Source organism: Eptatretus burgeri, chromosome 1, assembly GCF_056783735.1.
Source record: "Eptatretus burgeri isolate ZD-2024b chromosome 1, Ebu_testis_v1, whole genome shotgun sequence".
Taxonomy (NCBI): domain Eukaryota; kingdom Metazoa; phylum Chordata; class Myxini; order Myxiniformes; family Myxinidae; genus Eptatretus; species Eptatretus burgeri.
This window is the reverse complement of record NC_140961.1, coordinates 44,303,064-44,325,563: the sequence shown is the minus strand read 5'-3', so window position 1 is coordinate 44,325,563 and position 22,500 is coordinate 44,303,064. Positions and strand designations below refer to the sequence as shown.

Genomic DNA, 22,500 nt, shown 5'->3' with positions numbered 1-22,500 from the left:
GTAAAGGCTGTCGGGCTCCAACAACCGTTTGTAAACGGCCACCGTCCACAAGTTTGCCACGTAACATTCTATTGTTAACAAATTCCCATTCAAGCCAAATGCCAAAGATTGTCACGTGATGTGGTATTTACTTATTGTTATAAAAATGCAGGAAAAGAGCTTTTTGTTTGATGTCCCTTTATAAATCATCATTACATATGAGAGGGTGTTAAAATGAAGAACGAAGAACTGGTGTTGCTGGGAAGTCATTCTGCGTCGGTGGACAGGTATAACCGTCGATGGAATCAAGACAATGACATTTTGGGCGTTAAGCCTTTGTCAGAGCACAAGAGTATCCGATACTCCGACGAAGGGTTAACGTCCAAAACGTCAGCGTCTTGCTTCCCACGGCGGTTAACATATCTCGATCAACGACGTCCTGTTGATTTCATCCATTGATAAAATGGAGAATGCATCACACGCGTTGCAATATCGTTCTACACATGATTATGGAACACGGTGGAAAGGTTTTGTCACTTTCCGTGTCATTGTTTCAATTGTACATAAAAACAGACAATGCGGTGTCCATTTTTAGTAGATACCGTTCGGCCCAACATGGCCCAGCATTTATATTTTTTGGTTTTATTTTTTGTAGTGCATCGTTTTACCATTAAACAGGAATCGCCTTCATAACGTTTCCCACATTTGTTCCTATCTGCACGTAGATCGAGTTTCATATAAAGGCGCCTTTATCAACATCATCAGATCCGCATTCGTGCGAACAGTTGATAACCCGCTGCATTCGCGAAACCAAATCCGCGTTCGATGATTCTATTATAGAGATGTAGTTTACATGACCAAAATTTTGTGGTTATTGTGGTATAAACCGCATTTCGTTGTATTATGCTGCTGTATTTGAGAGCTTGGACTGCATTAACCACATTTGTGAATATGAATCCTTTAGCAGGATAGGGGATGACGCCGAGTGTGGTTGTGGTGGTGGTTGGGGGGGGGGGGGTGCGTTGAAACATATTTCCCTGCAAAGAATGAGCCACAAATGTAATTTTTCCCCTACTACGAAATAAAAATAAACCACTTTGGTGGTGGTGGTTATATTGTGAGAATGATCAGTAAATCTGTGTACTCATAAAAATAATGATAATAAGCCGAGGACTTGTGATGTCCCTTTCAAAATGACATGAACCTGACAATCAACCCTGATGTTTACTCCAAGTGTAGGACCACAGACTTATTGATCATCTCACACCATCGGGTACCAAGCAACAACGTACATGTGTTCTATTGCTCGTACCGCTCTCACCACATATCCTCACCACGCATTAATAATATCCGCACCTGCATGCACCTCGTTTTTAAAGCTTTGTAGATAATTATATATATATATATATATATATATATATATATATATATATATATATATATATATATATATATATATATATATACATACATATACATACATACACACACATTGATTTCTTAACTGCAATTTCAAAAGCAAAACCGCACCTGCTATTCACCACGTTGTTCGCCATATTGTTTGACCACCTCTTATAACCACAATAATCATTTAACGAGTGGATGAAAAGGAGCAGGACGAGCAATTTTTCATTGCACATTGTTTTTATGTACAAATGAAACAATGACACGGAAGGTGACAAAACCTTTCCACCGTATTCTATAATCGTGTGGATACAATATGGCAGTGTGTGTGGCGGTCCGTACGTTATCCACCAAAATGTAACATGGTTAATACACACACAATATATATATATATATATATATATATATATATATATATATATATATATATATATATATATATATATATATATATATATATATATATATATATATATATATATATATATATATATATATATATATATATATATATATATATATATTCAACAGGTGCGGACATGCGAACATGCAAACTTTTGCACTAAAAATGCGGCAGGTGTTGTCAGTGCGATAGCATTGCTGTGCTTATAAATGCGGTTAGTGTTGTTAAATGTGGTTAGTGTTGATAAATATGGTTAATGTTGGTAAATGCAATTGTATACAAACAAATGCAGTCAGTTTTGATCGATGCAGTTAGTGAAGGTGTTTTTTTGTGTTGCTAAATCTGGACAATGTTGGTAAATGCAGACAATACTGGCAAATGGGATTTGATATAAGTAAATGCGTTAGTGTTGGGAAATGCACTTTATTATTGTTAACTGTGGACAATGTTGGTAAATGCGGTTTCATACAAGTAAAGACGGCATTGTATCCATAAATTTGGTCTGCTGTAAAGGCTAACAAAATTTGTAAACACAGGTTATTGCAAGTAAATTAGATTAGTGTTGGCAAACAAGCTTTGTTATTGTTAAATGTGGACAATGTTGGTAAATGCGGAAGGTGTTGGCAAATGCGGTTTGCTCTAGATAAATGCGGTAGGTGTTTGTAAGTGCGATCGGTGTTGGTAAATGCGGTTTGCTCTAGGTAAATGTGGTAGGTGTTGGTAAATGCGGTAGGTGTTGGTGAATGCGGTAGGTGTTGGTGAATGCGGTAGGTGTTGGTAAATGCGGCAGGTGTTGGAAAGTGCGATCGGTGTTGGTAAGTGCGATCGGTGTTGGTAAGTGCGATCGGTGTTGGTAAGTGCGGTTTGCTCTAAGTAAATGCAGTAGGTGTTGGTAAATGCGGTAGGTGTTGGTAAATGCGGTAGGTGTTGGTAAATGCGGTAGGTGTTGGTAAATGCGGTAGGTGTTGGTAAATGCGGTAGGTGTTGGTAAATGTGGTAGGTGTTGGTAAATGCGGTAGGTGTTGTGGTAAAATGCAGTTGGTGTTGGTAAATGCGGTAGATGTTGGTAAGTGCGGTAGGTGTTGTTAAGTGCGGTAGGTGTTGGTAAGTGCGGTAGGTGTTGGTAAGTGCGGTAGGTGTGTTAAGTGCTATAGGTGTTGGTAAGTGCGGTAGGTGTTGGTAAATGCGATTTGCTGTAAGTAAATGTGGTTTGTTGTAGATTAAGGTGATTGGTGTTGGTAAAGGCAGTTAGTGTTGGTAAGTGCGGTAGGTGTTGGTAAGTGCGGTAGGTGTTGGTAAGTGCGGCAGGTGTTGGTAAGTGCTGTAGGTGTTGGTAAGTGCGGTAGGTGTTGGTAAATGCGATTTGCTGTAAGTAAATGTGGTTTGTTGTAGATTAAGGTGAGTGGTGTTCATAAAGGCCGTTAGTGTTGGTACGTGCGGTATGTGCCGGTAACTGCGGTACGTCTTGGTAAGTGCGGCAGGTGTTGGTAAGTGCTGTAGGTGTTGGTAAGTGATGTAGGGGTTGGTAAGTGCGGTAGGTGTTGGAAAATGCGATTTGCTGTAAGTAAATGTGGTTTGTTGTCGATTAAGGTGATTGGTGTTGATAAAGGCAGTTAGTGTTGGTAAGTGCGGTAGGTGTTGGTAAATGCGATTTGCTTAAGTAAATGTGGTTTGTTGTCAATTAAGGTGATTGGTGTTGGTAAAGGCAGTTAGTGTTGGTAAGTGCGGTAGGTGTTGGTAAGTGCGGTAGGTGTTGGTAAATGCGATTTGCTTAAGTAAATGTGGTTTGTTGTAAATGAAGGTGATTGGTGTTGGTAAAGGCAGTTAGTGTTGGTAACGAGCTACATTGTTGATAAATGCGTATAATGTTGGTAAATACGGTTTGCTGCACGTAAATGCGATATCGTGTTGGTAAATGCAGTTTATTGGAAATAAGCACAAATTTAGTTCACGTATATTTGCGGATACCGTCGGTGCGATCGAGAGAGCAGCACTGTGCAATGGAAAGCACCACATGTGGAGCGAAAATACCTTGAACAGGTGAACGCGAGACTCACACACAAGGCCAGAGCGCAAACATACGGGACAGTACAGAGTAGAAGATCGAATAATCAGGTCGCCATCGTTGAAGACTCGACGATCCATCATGTGGATCCAAAATCTGAGCCGGAGAGGAAGGGGGGTGGGGGTGCAAGGTGCGTCCCGGACTGAACCGAACAAACGCACCTGGTGCTGTGCACATCCTCTCGGGTGATTCTCTCATGCTGCGTGGAGCAAACTGTCCCACTTCATGCCACTCATGGTGGAAACGTCACGAACAACATACATAATTGTGCATGCTTATACACTGCTTGATAATTAAACAATTGAATGAACTCTTTTTGTGTTGTTTTTGTTTCTTTTTAAAGACAACACCAATTAACGTTTATTAGACCATCTCGTGGTCTTGTGGCTTCATTTTCATGCGAATGTCACATGATCACATTGGCACGTCATTTCGGCTCAGAGTCTCAACGACAACAAAAGTGATGGCGACAGTTTAATCCGAATGATCATTCAAACTCAAAGGTGAATGAAACACACTCACCATGTAAACGAGCCTCGTTTGATGGTGAAACAAATCAGGAACCCATTTCGTCTCATCACACATTGATCGGTGGTGATAAAATGATTTTTATGCCCTTACCTGCAGTACCGACTGAATTGTCATGTCAACCTTTCCTTTTTCAAAAATTAAATACATACAATTGGTTGTTCCACATACCCGAAGAAGGCCGTTCACGTGGAACGTGCAAACCACCTGGTGAATTATTTTACATCGTGACGAGGCTGCTGCACAGACAGCAACCACAATCAAAGATATCAAGCAGTCTGGGCAAGCTGGTGTCAAGTGGAACATTTAAGAAGATAAGGTCTCTTCCAACTTATGGTCCAGGAAGGAAAATATAATTTGTTCAAGGTGCCGCAGATATAATTCGCCGACTAATTCAATTCATATATATATATATATATATATATATATATATATATATATATATATATATATATATATATATATATATATATATATATATATATATATATATATATATATACGGTAATATATATATATATATATATATATATATATATATATATATATATATATATATATATATATATATATATATATATATATATATATATATATATATATATATATATATATATACGATAATATATATATATATATATATACGGTAATATATATATATATATATATATATATATATATATATATATATATATATATATATATATATATATATATATATATATATATATATATATATATATATATATATATACATATACGGTAATATATATATATATATATATATATATATATATATATATATATATATACATATACGGTAATATATATATATATATATATATATATATATATATATATATATATATGGTAATATGGTATATGGTAATATATATATATGGTAATATATATATATATATATATATATATATATATATATATATATATGGTAATATATATATATATATATATATATATATATATATATATATATATATATATATATATATATATTGTGACGTCCACGGGACTTGAACAGTCCCGCCAACATAGAATGAGCCGAAACGATGGAGGCGGTTTATTTATTTATAACCCAAACATGGCGGTTCTAATCGCTCTACCGCAAACGGGACGAGGAAGGTGGCACGAGTCGCTTTTCACTGAGTTGATGATGTTTATTTGTTTTTATTATTAACCAGAAATAACAAGACTCGGCAAGAAGAGCGATCCGGGGCGATTCGACGGGATGGTGTGGGATCGGGCGTGGGGAAAACACAGACAATTCCAATGAATATACAGATCTCAAACCCTCTAAGGCGCCAAGTACACACACACACACACACACACACACACACACACACACACACACACACACACACACACACACACACACACACACACACACACACACACACACACACACACACACACACACACACAAACACAAAACGTAGCTCTTTCTGGTGGTCAGGATGGACCGTGGTGTGGACGCAACTGTCCCTGGATCAGCGTCGGACGAGCTGGCCTTGCTCTCGTAAGGGGGGGCAGGAGAAACCGTGGTGCTGTCGACCTCCTGGTCCTGGCCCAAGTCCGCTCACAGCCGCCAGGGAACCAGTTCTGGCGCCAAATTGCGAGCAGGAGAGGGAGGCAGGTCCGCCCGCCGTTCGACCCCGTACTCCGAGTCAGCAGAACCCCAGAGCCAACCAAGCTGAGGGACGAGGCTCAGCAAGGCTCCAAGACACGATGAAGAACATGATCGAATCAGCACAACAACAAGTACGCTTCCCGCGCAACAGCCTCCACACCAAAAAAACACGATCTTTTTGTCCCGATCTTCTTCCTCTTCCTTTTCGACCCCCAACAGAACCTTTTTATCCTCCCGTCCTCGTCACTTCCAATCGAGCCGTTTTATTGGCTCACCGTCGCCTTCCTCCAATCGTGATCACGGGGCGGAGCCATCCGCAACCCTGTCCTGTGACGTCACGGCCAGCCTCCAGGGACGACTAAAAGGGGTTTACACAGACACACTTACCCTATCCCGTGTCCCTATCTAATTACGTGACAATTATCAATTCCCCCTTGAGGAAATGAACATTTACTAGACAACTTATCACCACTGAATTGCTACTTATTACATCGAGATTCTGGTAAACTCGAACAGCATGGCATACCTAATTAAACATCCTAATTACCCTTTGAATGCATACCCCCCCCCCCTCAAACGTAACACTGCCCCCTCCTCTGGTACCGCAGCTCCTGCAAGGTATATCACAGGCGCTACCTACCAGCCTTAACACTTACTGACTCACATCTAATTAACCTAACGAAATAAAGTAGGAGGGGCAATGGGCAGCGAGTCGCAGCTAACTTACCTATCCTGCTTAATGCACTACCCCCTTATGGCCTTATCCTCGCCTAAACAATCATTCGTTTTTTTATTTTATTTTATTTTATTTTATCACATGAGAGCACTGAGCGAAGTTGCACTCCATCTTCTGGATCATCGCTCTTGCCCAACACTCTTCCAGTGATCTGGGGAGGGGAAACAAAAGGTTCCACAAAAACACGACACTTATACTTTACATTCCTACTCTAAGCCTTAACGACACTATTCACAGGATATTTACACTTTACCGCCTCCCCCAGTGGATGCTAATAGACCCAGCATTACCTGGGGAGCCAATTTTCAAATTTGCTTGCCCCAAAATTATGCGGACATCATGCCCTTGCTGCACATGTCAAGTTGTGCGGGATCGAGTGGGACTCATACATCTTCACAACACTCACACCATGGTCATCATCACATTTCTAGGTCATGGTCCTCATTTTAATCATGCAGGCTGAATCCCGTCGTGGCCGTGGGGTCGGTTACCACAAGATGATGGGGGCATCTCAGGTGCAACCATGCCCACAGGTAAGCTTTAGTCCAACCCGGACGTTTCTCCGCCCCGCTCCTTTTGATTCCCTCCCCCCTGGTAGCCATCAGCTCTAATCCCGTACAACACTCTGGAAGGGGTCTCACTGGCTCCTCTGGCCTTCCTGGGTCGCCAAGGTCCTACCCGCCTTGGTCGCCCAACCAGACCCTCTCCCAGTTGCATTCAGACACTGTCACCATTAGCCACCAGGTGGTGAATCTCCTTGAAGGGGGTCGCAATTCACGCTCACCGTGAGCTTCAGCAATCCCTGTGGACAAGCACATCATCCCCACCCACAAAACCCACATGACTCCCCCACCCCATCAGCCTTACATGTGACACCTGCATTTCTAACACTTCGCCGACCATGACCTTCCCTGTTACCACACCATATCCAATAAAAAATCAATGTGTGCACCATACATTTCACTTCTTAACTTAAAACAACTCACACAGCACTTCTCACCCGATCCACGCACCAGCCATTGGACAGCCACTTGTGCCCGCTTTGTTACCAATTACCCACTGTCCCGATTGTCACTCTAAAACCCAGCAGAACTTACAAACACATGCCAATTTTCCCACAATTCATTTTTTTTTCCACCAAAGGAGGCACTTCGCCACAATCTCACCAGCCGAGCATGGCCCTATATGCTCAGCCTGATCTAGTCTCCCTGACCCCCGACAGTGATTTCCGGACCCGACCTATGAAAGGGGATCTCGGATAGACCTGGCGGTTCAGCAGGAGGATTCATCCTCTGAAGCATTTGGGTAATGCCAATTTCTCCCAGCCCCCCTCCCTGATCCTGGATCTCCGCCTGTCGGATCGTCACCAATGGCCTCTCTGGAACCCGACCCGGCCGACTCCACGAGGCCAGCCTGGCCGCGCACTCGGCCGCTCGGTGAACGGTGGGTGGATCCTGAAAAACTCCACTAGCGCTCGGACCTCAGGGTCAGGAAGAGCAGCTAAAAATTTCTCTAGTGCCAGTCTTTCCCATGCCTCCACTGTAAGGTCCCGATACGCGATCCTGACTGATTGGTAAATGTCCTGTGCCAGCTCCTGCACTGTCTCACCCGGCTTTAATCTGCGGTGCTGGAGCTGGGCCCGCACCAGATCACAGTTTGCCGCGAACCCAAACCGACGGCTCAACGCCTCGCAAATGTGGGAGCTGGTCAACATCCCTCCGCGATCATGTTTAACACATCTGCGGCTGGTCCCCGCAACGTTGCCACCAAATTCCCTGTACGTTCCCGCTCATTCCACCCGTTTACTCGGGAAATGCACTCAAATTGCGTCAGAAAAGCTTCAACGCTTCCTGACCCGTCAAAATTTACCAGGGGGATCACTTTTACGGTGGCCCGCTTCTCAGTTTCTCCCTTGTCCGAATCCAGCCCAGGGATTAAACACCCTTGTGGCTGCGTATCCAATTTCGGAGCCCACTGTGGCCAAAGATGTTTTGTGGTGAGGGTCTCATGGGTCAATTTTGCCTCCTGTTCCAAACGTTGAATGGACCGATTCACCTCTTCCCGCAGGATCTTCTGGGCCCGCACAACCTCCTCCAAGGCTCCGTCGCGAGTTTGGAGCTGCTCCTCAACCAACCCGGACACTCTACTTACAAAAGACGGCTCTACCAGGCCTTTATCCAAGACTTCATCTTGGCTCATAATTTTATCTTGTTCGTCCAAACGAGCCTCCAATCCTTTTACCTCCTCCGCCAAATTCATCCCTTGCTTCCTCAACTCTCCCCACTCTTCAACTTGCAGCTGCATACGAGCATCCACACAGGCACGATGACGTTCCAGGCTTTCATCCACTTTATCAACCCAAATGTTCGTTGCATCAATTTTATCCACCAATTTTTTTTCGTATATTTTCCCCCTCCAATGTAATTTCTACCTTTGTTTCCTCCAATCCAGCCTCGAATTTGCTTTGTATTTCTCCCAATTTAACATCCACACACTCCTGCATCTCAGTTTTCATTTTCTCCATCTTTTCCCCCAATTCATCCCTCATTAAATCAATCCGTGCACCCAACTGTACCCCCATTACCCCCAATTGATCTGTCATTTCTGCCCTCTGTGCCACAAATTGATTTGCTATTTGTGCCGCCATGTCCCCTATTAAACGTTCCAACATTGTCTGGATCGACATCGCGCCGGTTTCCGGCGCTGCCGGCCCCGTTACGGGCAATGAAGCACGGTCCACACTCGGAATGGGGGAGGTTCCAACCCTACCCCCGTCTCTCCCCTCTTCCCCCGACTCGCTGCCAGACACGTGGCCTTCCTCCTCAAACATCTGCACATCCGCCATGGTGCAGAAGTCCCGTTTGCCGCCAATTAATTTAAATTTGAAAAATCCCGCCAAAATTTTCCCGCGCTCGCGCGCTTTTCTGCAGTAATTTTGTATTCCAATTCGTGGAGAGATTTTAATCTTGGTATATTCTCCCGATACCAAATATAATTTAGAGGGGTTCGAACATCCAACACCCTGACACCAATGTGACGTCCACGGGACTTGAACAGTCCCGCCAACGTAGAATGAGCCGAAACGATGGAGGCGGTTTATTTATTTATAACCCAAACATGGCGGTTCTAATCGCTCTACCGCAAACGGGACGAGGAAGGTGGCACGAGTCGCTTTTCACTGAGTTGATGATGTTTATTTGTTTTTATTATTCACCAGAAATAACAAGACTCGGCAAGAAGAGCGATCCGGGGCGATTCGACGGGATGGTGTGGGATCGGGCGTGGAGAAAACACAGACAATTCCAATTAATATACAGATCTCAAACCCTCTAAGGCGCCAAGTACACACACACACACACACACACACACACACACACACACACACACACACACACACACACACACACACACACACACACACACACACACACAACGTAGCTATTTCTGGTGGTCAGGCTGGAACGTGGTGTGGACGCAACTGACCCTGGATCAGCGTCGGACGAGCTGGCCTTGCTCTCGTCAGGGGGGGGGGGGGCAGGAGAAACCCTGGTGCTGTCGACCTCCTGGTCCTGGCCCAAGTCCGCTCACAGCCGCCAGGGAACCAGTTCTGGCGCCAAATTGCGAGCAGGAGAGGGAGGCAGGTCCGCCCGCCGTTCGACCCCGTACTCCGAGTCAGCAGAACCCCAGAGCCAACCAAGGTGAGGCACGAGGCTCAGCAAGGCTCCAAGACACGATGAAGAACACGATCGAATCAGCACAACAACAAGTACGCTTCCCGTGCAACAGCCTCCACACCAAAAAAACACGATCTTTTTGTCCCGATCTTCTTCCTCTTCCTTTTCGACCCCGAACAGAACCTATTTATCCTCCCGTCCTCGTCACTTCCAATCGAGCCGTTTTATTGGCCCACCGCTGTCGCCTTCCGCCAATCGTGATCACGGGGCGGAGCCATCCGCAGCCCTGTCCTGTGAAGTCACGGCCAGCCTCCAGGGACTACTAAAAGGGGTTTACGCAGACACACTTACCCTATCCCGTGTCCCTATCTAATTACGTGACAATTATCATTTCCCCCTTGAAGAAATGAACATTTACTAGACAACTTATCACCACTGAATTGCTACTTATTACATCGAGATCCTGGTAAACTCGAACAGCATGGCATACCTAATTAAACATCCGAATTACCCTTTGAATGCATACCCCCCCTCAAACGTAACAATATATATATATATATATATATATATATATATATATATATATATATATATATATATATATATATATATAAAAATATATTTATATATATATATATATATATATATATATATATATATATATATATATATATATATATATATATATATATACCATAATATTGTTACGGCTGTGGAAATTCGCAAACCACCATTCAGGTCCCGTAGGAGAGATAACTCCAAGTACATGTGTAGTTAGCCCCAAACCCGTTGTTTAGAGGGAATTTATGTGATTCATTCGGGCTGCGACGCTTTGAGTTCGGCGTTTTTCTGTTCTATCTTTATTTTGAATTAACCGCCATAACCATCAAACCACCACCGATAAACCCTCCACCACCCTCACCTCTCTCCTTCTACGGCCATTCCCGCATCACCTGTGACCACTGAGCGTCGGGCTGTCTTGGGCTCGTTCAAGCGATACGCACCGAGCCGCGAGTGCAAATAGCGGCCTTTCCGAGGGAAAATTCGGATCAAGAATGCTACACGCCCACTTCTGATCCGTCCAATCAGCAAGCGCGGAGCGGCTTGGCCCCGCCTCCAGGCATGTCCGTGTGAAATCGAAATATGCAAATTCTAGGATCAGGGGAGGTTCACGCCCACTTTTCCTCCGTCCAATGGGCGAGCGTGGTTCCGCGCCCGAGCTCATCCTGATCCGGAAATTTGCATATGGGTTCTCCTGCCGGCCTAGAAAGTGCCGAGCGCAAGGCGAATCGTGGAGAGTTTTGGCAGAGTCAGTTTTGAAGGCAGAGAGTTTTGGCAGAGTCAGTTCGGAAGAGCATAGTGTGGCAGCGGTGGAGTGTGGCAGAGAGAGGAGTCGGGAGGCGAAGGCGTCGAGTTGGGTTCTGCAGTCGGCTGAGGAGAGTTGTGGCAAGAGGCCAAGGGGCTCGGGTCCGAGGCGAGAAGGACGGCGGTCGGCGACGAGGTCGCGGCGGGAGATCGCTCGTCGCGGGACCCAAGCCAGCCAGCCATTCTCCCTCCCCCAGAGCATCAACAATTCCCCCTTTTCCCCCGTGCTGAGATAGTGCAACAAGGGGGCCCCGTTCCCACCCCACTCCAAACGTCGTGCCAACGAAACCCGCGAAGGAGCACGGAGTCGGGGCACAGCCACACGGCCACGTCTGCGGCTCGTCCGCCAACGCGCCACGAGGACGCGGGTAGGACCCACTCGGTCTCGCGGATCTGGCCGCTCCTTCAGGTCCCACGCACATTTTGGCCCGTCTGCCCCCTTGTCTATGAGGGTGGCCTCTTTCCTTTGCTTTTGAGTAAATGTGTGTCGGCGCCGTGTCTTGTAAAGTAGAACTGTGTAAGTGTTGCCGTGTGTATGCGTATTCGGTTGTAACTCTGCGTCGTTTCTTTTGTTTACATGATATAGGTGCATTCTGACTGTTTGGCTGTATATGTGTGTTTTCCGTGTGTCGCGTAATAAATGTGCATTGTGTGAACTGTTTTGCCGTTTCGCTTCGTCTTTTCTTTATTGACTCTCCATCCTGCTTCACGTAAAGGGTTCGTAGTGGGCTTAATACGCCCGATAATTAATCGGAACCGTCGAGGCCGACGATAACACCGCTCGGTTATCCCGATAGCACGGAACGGACCACTTAAGCGGTTCGTGTCCGGAGTCGGCCTGCGGCGAGGTACGATCGCCCGGTCAACCATCCACGCAGGTACTTAGGTAGATCGAATTTGGCGAACAACCCTATCCTGCGCGGGTGGGCAATTGGCACGGTAGTGGTGGGGTTAAACCCCCACCCGTGACTGGCGTTGTTCCGAGAGGGTCACGACAGAATTGTCCATTCCGGTGGGCGAGGCGGCCGCCATTCGAGTCGAGCGGCCGATCGCACGCCGGCGGGCGCGAATTCGCAACAATATATATTACACTGATGAGCCCAAACATTATGACTACTGAGAGGTGAAGTGAATAACATTGATAATTATCTTGTTACAATGGTACCTGTCAAGGGGTGGGATATATTGTTGTGGGGCCGGGTCTCGGTGGCGAGCACGACCGCTAGGGGGAGCAGGTAGAGTTGGCTCCACCGAACACCCGGAATGTAGGTTATACCTTTCAGACAAATACGAAAGGTCAAGGGTCCCTTATCGGACCGAAGATCGCCAATAGGTCGACCACATGGGGTAGGGTCAATTGTCAATTTCAATATACCTAATCACCCACGTCGTCAAACTACCGGGGAAATTCACCCTCGGCAGGATCTGCGCAATCCGGGCCATTACCGAGTCGTACCCCGAGCGGAGAGTACCAGAACCCTCCCGGTCAATTGCACGATTACGGCAACAATGCGGCTTTCTAATTCCCATTCGCAGCACGGCAAACCAATGATAGAAAGGACAAGGACGAGCTGGGACATTCACCAAGAGGGGATTTATTTACAATAGAGGGAAGTGAAGCACACAAAGAGCAGAGTTATCCGAACAAAGAAGGCTATCAAATATGCAAGCAATTCCTTAAACAATTCTACTTCGAGACAGGGCTCACGGACACACAAACTCCGGAGACAAACCCCCATCCAGACATTAACACCACCCAGATCTAAATACCACCCGGATGCATCCGAAGCCAAGCTGTCCAGAGAAAAACACCGCCTAGACTTGTCCAGAGGCAAACTCCTGTCTGGACCTAAACACCGCCCTGACACGTCTGGAGACAAACTCCATCAGAAAATAAACACCGCCCGGACACCTCAGGAGACAATCTCCAATCCAGACCAAAACACTGCCCGGATGCGTCCGGAACCAAGCTGTCTGGAGACAACTACCGCACGGATATGTCTGGAGCCAAGCTGTCTGGAGACAAACACCGTTCTGACACGTCTGGAGACAAACTCCCATCCGGACATAAACACCACCTGTACATGTCCGGAGACAAACTCCCATCCAGACACGTCCGGAGACAAACTCCCATCCAGACACGTCCAGTGACAAACTCCAATCCAGACACGTCCTGAGACAAACTCCCATCCGGAGACAAACTCTCATTTGGAGACAAACCCCGCCCAGACATAACCACCATCCAGACACATATGGAGATAACCACTGTCCAGACATAACGACCATCCGGACGAGAGAGAGAAAGAGAGAGAGAGAGAGAGAGAGAGAGAGAGAGAGAGAGAGAGAGAGAGAGAGAGAGAGAGAGAGAGAGAGAGAGAGAGACAGAGACAGAGACAGAGACAGAGACAGAGACAGAGACAGAGACAGAGACAGAGACAGAGACAGAGACAGAGACAGAGACAGATACAGAGACAGAGACAGACGAGTATGAAAACAAAAAAAAAACAAGAGAGAAAGGTGAGGAGTGGAGGTGGGGTTCGTAAAGAGAATATGTTATGCTTAATGACCGAACACACACACACAAAAACAAACTCATGTCAGAATAGCTGTACACACAATGACACAACAGAGTTTGTAAAGTAATCCGCTGGCACATCTGCAAAAACTTTGATGTCCCAGCTCCAGAAAATTTGTGGGAAAATGAACCAAAAGTAATCACTGAAAATATGGAAGTACTTACCGCTCACGTACGAACTAATGATCCCATCGAGCGTGAACATCGAAAATAAAGTGTTGCGACCAGATATCATAGTAAGGTACAAAAGAGAGAAGGCATTGCTTATTGAGGTGTTTATAGCAGTGATTTTGAACTAAACAATACAGAAATCAAGAAAATGACCAAATACTAAGACCTCAAGAATGAAATGAGAAGATCCTGGAAACTGAAGAATGGCAAAGTTGTACCAGTAATCGCTGGACCTACAGGAATGATGAGGAAGAACCTCACAGAGATATTAAACATAGGGGCAGTACCCCTGAGTGTTCACCTGGTAGTGGTTGGATAAGATAACCAGGCAACCGCTGGAAGGCATAGAAGACCCTCAAAATATATAATGGAGAAGAAAGTAAATACTGTTGTGGTTGAGGAAATTCGCAAACCACCATTCAGGTCCCGTAGTTGAGGTATCTCTGTAAGTACATGTGTAGTTAGCCCCAAACCCGTTGTTTAGAGGGAATAAATGTGATTCAGTCGGGCTGCGACCCTTTAAGATAGCCGTTTTTCTGTTTTATCTTTATTTTGAACCAACCACGTCTCAACCACCATCACACAACAACCACCAACCGCAACGCCGCTTCACAACAACAACGCCAACAGCCATGGCCTTTACCTTCACAACTCGCTCTCGCAACCATCGCATCACCGCCATTCCAAGCGTCGCCATGGCCATCACCGCCACTTTAGGCCCTCCACCACCTTCACCTCTCCTCCTTCTGAAGCCATTCCCGCGCCGCTTGTGAACGCCGAGCGTCAGGCTGACCTGGCCTCGTGCGGGACGCGCGCTGAGCCGCGGGTACAAAGAGCGGCCTTTCCGAGGGGAAGTCGGATCAGGAATGATGCACGCCCACTTCCGATCCGTCCAATCATTAAGCGCGGGGCAATTTGGCTATATGCAAATTATATGGCTATAGGCGAATCGATATATGCAAATTCGAGGATCAGGGGAGGTTCACGCCCACTTTTCCTCCGTCCAATGGGCGAGCGTGGCTCCGCCCCCGAGTTCATCCCGATCCGGAAATTTGCATATGGTTTCTCCTGCCGTACTATAAAGCACCGAGCGCGGGGCGAATTCAGTGAGTTTCTGTTTCGGGCTCGGGCGAGTTGGAGAGGTGTGGCGGCAGCGAAGTGTGGCAGCAGCAGTCAAGACGGGTCTGGAGGAGAGTCGTTCTGTCGGGGTTCGGAGTCTGTCGGGGAGCTGCAGAGAGGGGAAGCCGGGAACGCGGTCGAGGGCGCAGTGGAGTCGCTCGTCGCGGGACCCAAGCAAGCCAGCTATCCTCTTTCCCCAGAGCATCAACAACCCCCCCTGTTTCCCCCCCGCGCTGAGATAGTGCGAAAAGGGGGCCCGTTCCCACCCCATTCCAAGCAGTGCCAACGAAACCCGCGGAGGAGTGCGGAGTCGGGGCACCACCGCCATTTTGCGGCTCATCACAAGACGGGTAGGCTCCACGCGGTCTCGGCCCCAGGCCCGTCTGCCCCCTTGTCGTAGAGGGTGGCCCCTTTTTCTTTTGCTTTTGAGTATATGTGTTGTCGGCGCCGTCTGTAAAGTAAAACTGTGTAAGTGTTGCCGTGTGCTCGTGTAGTCGGTAGTAGATCTGCATTGTGTTTCTTTTGTTGTAATTGCTTTTGGTGCATAATTGTTGTGTTTCTTTTACATTTGCTTTTGGTGCATAATTGTTGTAATTTTATATGTGTGCTTTCCGTTTGCCGCGGAATAAATGTGCCTTATGTTGAACTGTTTTTCCCGTTTCGCTTCGTCTTTTCTTTAATTGAATCTCCATCTTACTTCACGTAAAGGGTTGGTAGTGGGCTAAATACGCCCGATAATTAATCGGAACCGTCGAGGTTGACGATATAACACCGTTCGGTTATCCCAATAGTACGGAACGGGTCGCTTCAGTGGCCCGTGTCCGGGGTCGACCTACGGCGAGGTGCGATCGCCCGGTCTACCCTCCGTGTGGGTACTTAGGTAGGTAGAATTTGGCGAGCAACCCTATCCCACGCGGGGGGCCGGTTGGCACGATCGTGGTGAGGCCGAAAGGCCCACCCGTGACTAGTTCCCGGCGTTAGTCCGAGAGGGTCACGACGGAATTGTCCGTCCGGTGGGCGACGTGCCGCGATTCGAGTTCCGTGGCCGCTCGCACGCCGGCGGGCGCGAATTCGCAACAATACCAATGGATGATTTTTTAATGCCATGAACAAACCTTGGTACATCATGGGTGATAAAGGTTGTGGTCAAGTTTCTTCGAAATTGTGTGTGTGGCTTCAGAAAAGAAATCAAATACATATTTTGGGGAGCAACCCCCCCTCCACCCCCATAGAACTCCTTAGACCCCAATTTTTTTATTTCATGAACAAATGTTGGTACATCATGGGTGGTGAAGTTGGTGGTCAAGTTTCATCTGAATTGCTTGTAGTTTCTGAGAAGAAAGCAAATGCGTATTCTGGAGGGCAACACCCCTCTTCCCATAGACCCCACTAGACCCCAATTTTTTTTTAATGTCGTGAACAAACTTTAGTACATCATGGATGGTGAAGTTGGTGGTCAAGTTTCATCAGAATTTTTATGTGTAGTTTTGGAGAAGAAAGCAAATACATATTTTGGTGGGCAGACCCCCTTAAATCCCCTTTGAGCAGATTTTTCTAATAATCTAATGTCATGAACAAACTTTGGTACGCCATGGGTAATGAAGGTTGTCATGACGTTTCATCGGAATTGTATGTATTATTTGAGAAGAAAGCAAATACCTCTTTGGGGAGGAAACCCACTCCCCCCCCCACCCCCATAAACTCCCTCTGTAGGCCCCTTAAGACCCCGTATTTTTATGCCATCATGGGTGATGAAGGTTGTGGTCAAATTTCATTAAAATCGTATGTGTAGTTTCTGAGAAGTTACAAGTATTTGTGGACGGACGGATAATGTGCCATGCCATAAGCTCCCCGGAACTACTTTACAGGTGAGCTAATTTATCCCTGGGAATATTATTACAAACAAACTACAGTTGGAAGCTGTCCAGGGTTGAGCGAGGATCCTGAAGAGAACCCTCAGCACAAAACTTTGAGAACAGAAAACTTCACAGCTTGATCCATGAATCGTGACCCCTCACTGAAATGAAGGTGGATGCTTTTAGCCCACCCTTGGAGGACTCCATTCCATATTCTGAAACCCGCATATGTGTGTACACACGCAAGCACGCATGCACGGCCGATATCGGCAATTTTTCGGGAATCGGCAGGTTGGACTCAGTGTGATTACCGACTGCAGTGCGTACTGTATACAACCCAAAAACCTTGAGTAGCTTTCACCGAAAAATACGTTACATTGGTATAGACGTTTCAAGTAGATGTTCACAAACATCAATCTTTATAAACAACTCTGTATGACAGGTGGAAAAAAGTTGGCTCGTAATTTAGAAAACACATTGACACAGCAAACGGCTCAGAAATCGGGCATTATCAAATATATTTTGCTTTGTTACTCAAAAAGAGAAACCATTTAACCTTTGTAAAGCAAATCTGCTCAACAAATGCTTTGGAAACAGGTGTGAAGACAAAGGAAAACCTGAAAGAACCTCCATAAGATATGGGATGAAACTTTGCCACTACGGCACCCGTAACAGGCATGGCATGTCCACACACCCGCAGAGAGTCCGTAGAGATCCAAATCTACCCATATGTATCACGTCCGTGTGTGCTGTATACGTACCTGCAGTAACTGTTGACTGTACATCCCAATCGGAATAGGAACTGCACTGTACAGCTCGGTAAATAGCTCAAGTACTCAAGCAAACACTCCAACGGAACACCTGGCTTGGCAAGTGATTAGCAATTGCCATCGATCCAACTGTGCACCAGGAAACGCCCATGCAATGTCCGAATTGAACAAATCAACACTTTTTCTTAGGAGTCGAAACTGCTGATACTTTCAAATCTGGAGCTCACATTTTATAATAATCCTTAGTTTAAGAGATTCTCTTGGTTATTCAAATGCACAAGTGAAATGAAGCCACAAATGCTGGCGTCTCCAGGCGTTTATAAGCATTGCAATATACCCAGCGATTCGTAGCTATGATGAACAAGCATTCGATAATACGAGTGAGTGTGGTATTGGGAGTTACATGAATATGAATGAATGCATGATGAGCTGGAACTGACGAGGCGGAACTGAGAGTGACGTCAGCGGGATGTTGAGTGTGGAGCACGAGACGTGATTAAAGCAGATGAGCAAAAGATCCTTCCGGTGGGCTGTCTGTGCTTATACACAACAGTGAGGAAAGTGAAAAAAACAAAAAAACTTTATCGTTAAGAAATCGTTGTGTCCTGTTCCCAAGTCATAGCATGGTTGAGCAGGCCGAAAAAGATGGCGGCTTCAGACCACAGCGAGGTTACCAAGGAAACGCCTTAAGACCCCAGACAGCAAGGTTGTCGAGGATCGCCTGATGAAAGATATAATTAAATAAGGCCGTCAATTATCTTCATAAGGGGTGTTTTAATTAACCTAAACATCCCATTTTCACTCTTGCACTTCCTTGGAGTTTTCTTTGTTGGCATGCAAAGTTTCAGGCTGCTAGGTTTTATAGTTTTGGAGTTATTGAGAAGACACACACACACACACACACACACACACACACACACACACACACACACACACACACACACACACACACACACACACACACACACACACACACACACACACACACACACACACACTTATTATTAGTAGAGATGACATTTCCCATTTTTGTGCGTTCTTCCATTATATGACCCATCACTTCGGCATAGAAAAATACAAATGAAAATTAATCATTTTGTTTTGAAAAGTTTCTTCAACCGTTTTGTGGATTATTTGGTGAAGCCACTTGGCACGCATTCTTAAAGCATTAATCAAAGGCGATATCGTGGTTTGATAGCGGAGATAGGAAGGCAAAATAAATTATATGATCACAACGAGTAAAAAATGTTTTCAGTTGGAATTAAGTCATGAATCGCCACATCACGGCAGGAAAGCCGAGAAGCACGCAAGGTCACTCTAAGCCGTCTAAGCTGGGTTCGAATCTCAACCCAGCTATAAACTGTCATCCCAGTGTTTCACAGGCAGGGTGAATCATCGATGTGTGTGCCGTCTCTCGGAGGATGCTAAACTGGGCATCACATCGGCCAGAATCCAACCATATCCTCTCCCCCTCCCCTCCCTCCCATCCCCACCCCCCTCACCCTTTCCTCACTCCCCCAACTTCCCCCCCTCTCCCCTCCGAAGGACTGACTGTTTAGTTTTTAAACTAAACGAAGAGCGAAGAGCTCGCTCGCGATTGGTGGACACAGGGCGTGAGGCGGTCGGTAGGGGGACCGCCCCTTTTCGAGGAGCTTCTCGAAAGGGCTCAAAGGGAAGCGGAGCCGAAAAGGGGGTGGAGCGAAGGGGCGGAGCCCCGCGCTATATAAGGCGGACCGCACGCGGGGCTCGCTCTCTTCTTCTTCGTGCTGGATTGCTCTGCTTCCTCTTCGTTGACGCTCTCTGCTTCTTCTTCGTCGACGTCATCCGCTCTCTTCTGGTGGTCGAGGTCGAACTCGGACTCGCTCTCGTCATTTTAGCTTCCTCTTCTCTTGGTGGTCGTTGGAGGTTCGCGCTTCCTCATCTCTTGGTGGTCGAGGCCGAACTCGGGTTCTCTCTCTGGATCGTCGAGGTCGTCTTCTCCTTCTGGGCGCCAAGTCGTGAGGGTTGCGAGCGGTGGTCCAGGGTCGAGGCGCGCACGAGAGGAGAGTGCCGGAGAGGGCTCGCCGACTGTCGCACCTCGAGGGTGCAGGTAACCTGCTACGGTCTCGCGGGACCCGTTCGGTCTCCCAGGTCCCGTGTCATAAAGACCCAAGTGGTCCAGCCTGACCCCCTTGTCTGTGAGGAGGTCTTTTCTTGTGTTTCATGTGGGTTTTTGAATGAATGTTGTCGTGGCGTTGTCCTGTCAAGTAAAACTGCTGAAGTGACTGTACATTTATAAATTATATTCGGTCGTAGTGCTTTCCCTTGCTTTTGTTTGCCTGCTTTTGTTTCTATTTGCCAGTATACGTGCTTGCCTGTTGTTCCTATTTGCCTGCTTACGTGTTGTATAATAAATGTCCTTGTGTGAAATGTATCCCGTTCGTCGTCTTTTTCCCGTTTGAAAGTTCCATCTTGCATCACGGAAGGGATTGGTATTGGGTTTAGACACCCAGTAAGTAATCTGAACCGTCAAGGTCGGCGATAACTCCGCTCGGTTATCCCCTTAGCACGGAACGAGCCGCTTAAGCGGTTCGTGTCCGGAGCCGAACTGCGGCATGGCACAACTCCTCGGTACGCTACCCACGTGGGCACTTAGGTATATCGACATTCGGCGAGTCACCTTACTTCGCGCGGGTTGAATGCGGACTGAGTTGTGGTGAGGTTAGACCCCCACCCGTGACTGGCTCCTGGCGGTAGTTCCAGGAGGATCACGACTGAATTGTCCGTTCCGGTGGGCGAGGTCAGGTCAGGTATGGGAGCATGTGCCAGAACAGCGCGTCGCTGCGTCCACTTTCCGCCGGTACTCCTGGGGCCTCCGTCTGGCCATCCCCCAGGCAGATGCCAGGCCCATCCCCATCTCCTTGAGATAACGGTCAACCTGCTGCAACCATGAGGAACGTGGTCGGCCCACTGGCCTCCTCCACTCATGAGACTCCCTCGCTGAGAGAATCTGGTAAGCAGGATTAGCGTCAGGAAAACGAGCCACATGTCCATACAGCCGCAACTGACGCTCACGGACTATGCAGGTAACAAATCTCATCCGAGTCTCTCTCAGCAACCGCTCGTTGGATACAAAATCCGACCAGCGATAGCCAAGGATTCTCCGAAGAGACCTGGTACCAAAGGAATTAAGTCTCCGTCTCAGATCCTTGGTCAGAGTCCAAGTCTCGCACCCATAGAGCAAGACTGGAAGTACCAAGGACCTGAAGACTCGGACTTTCGTCCTCCCGCACAGGTACCGGCAGCGCCACACCCCATGATCCAGTGAATCCATGACTCCCCAGGCCCGACCCAGACGTCTATTGACCTCTGACTCGCAGCCAGCAGAGACATGAATATCACTGCCAAGGTAAGTGAATCTCTCCAGGACCTCAACATCCTCACCACAAACAGACACAGACAGGACAGCAGCATCCAATATGTCACCGAAAGCCTGGATCTTAGTTTTGACCCAAGAAACCCGTAATCCCAGCGGCTCCGACTCCTCATTCAGCACCTCGAGGGCCCCCAAAAGGATGTCTAAAGTCTCCGCAAAGATGACTGCATCATCTGCAAAATCAAGGTCCGAGATCTTGACATTCCCAAACGATGCACCGCAACTTGATCTCTCCGACATCCTCCCTAAATTCCAGTCCATACAAGTGCTGAAAAGTGTGGGGGCAAGTACACATCCCTGACGAACTCCAGTAACAACTGGAAATAAGTCAGAGGTGGTACCACCACACTTCACAGCACTCAGTACCAGAGTAGAGTTCAGACATCAGATCGATCAGTTTTGGTGGCACCCCACGAAGACCAAGAATCCTCCAGAGGACATCCCGATTCACTGAATCGAACGCTTTACAGAGATCAACATAGGCTGCAAGCAGCCCCTGCCGAAACTCTCGTCTGCGTTCGGTGAGGACACGAAGTGCAAGGATACGGTCAATCGTTGACCTCTTTGGTGTAAAGCCTGACTGCTCTGGACGCTGGTGCTCAAGCAGATGGTGGCGAACCCTATCAAGAATTATCCGAGCAAAGACCTTGCCCGGCACTGAGAGCAGCGTCACCCCTCGGTAGTTGTTGCAGTCTTGGCGATCACCCTTCCCTTTCCAGAGAGGGACAACAAGGCCCCTCTTCCAGTCAGTTGGGATGATGCCTGTGTTCCAGGCAGAGCACAAAACTGCATGCA

At 46.8% G+C, this 22,500-nt stretch overlaps 1 long non-coding RNA gene across 1 annotated transcript in view; it reads left to right on the top strand.

The window, feature by feature from the left end:
- LOC147034359 (uncharacterized) overlaps nt 1–22,500 on the top strand; it is a 97,656-nt gene that overhangs the window by 39,360 nt on the left and 35,796 nt on the right. The gene's annotated exons all lie outside the window — the stretch shown is intronic.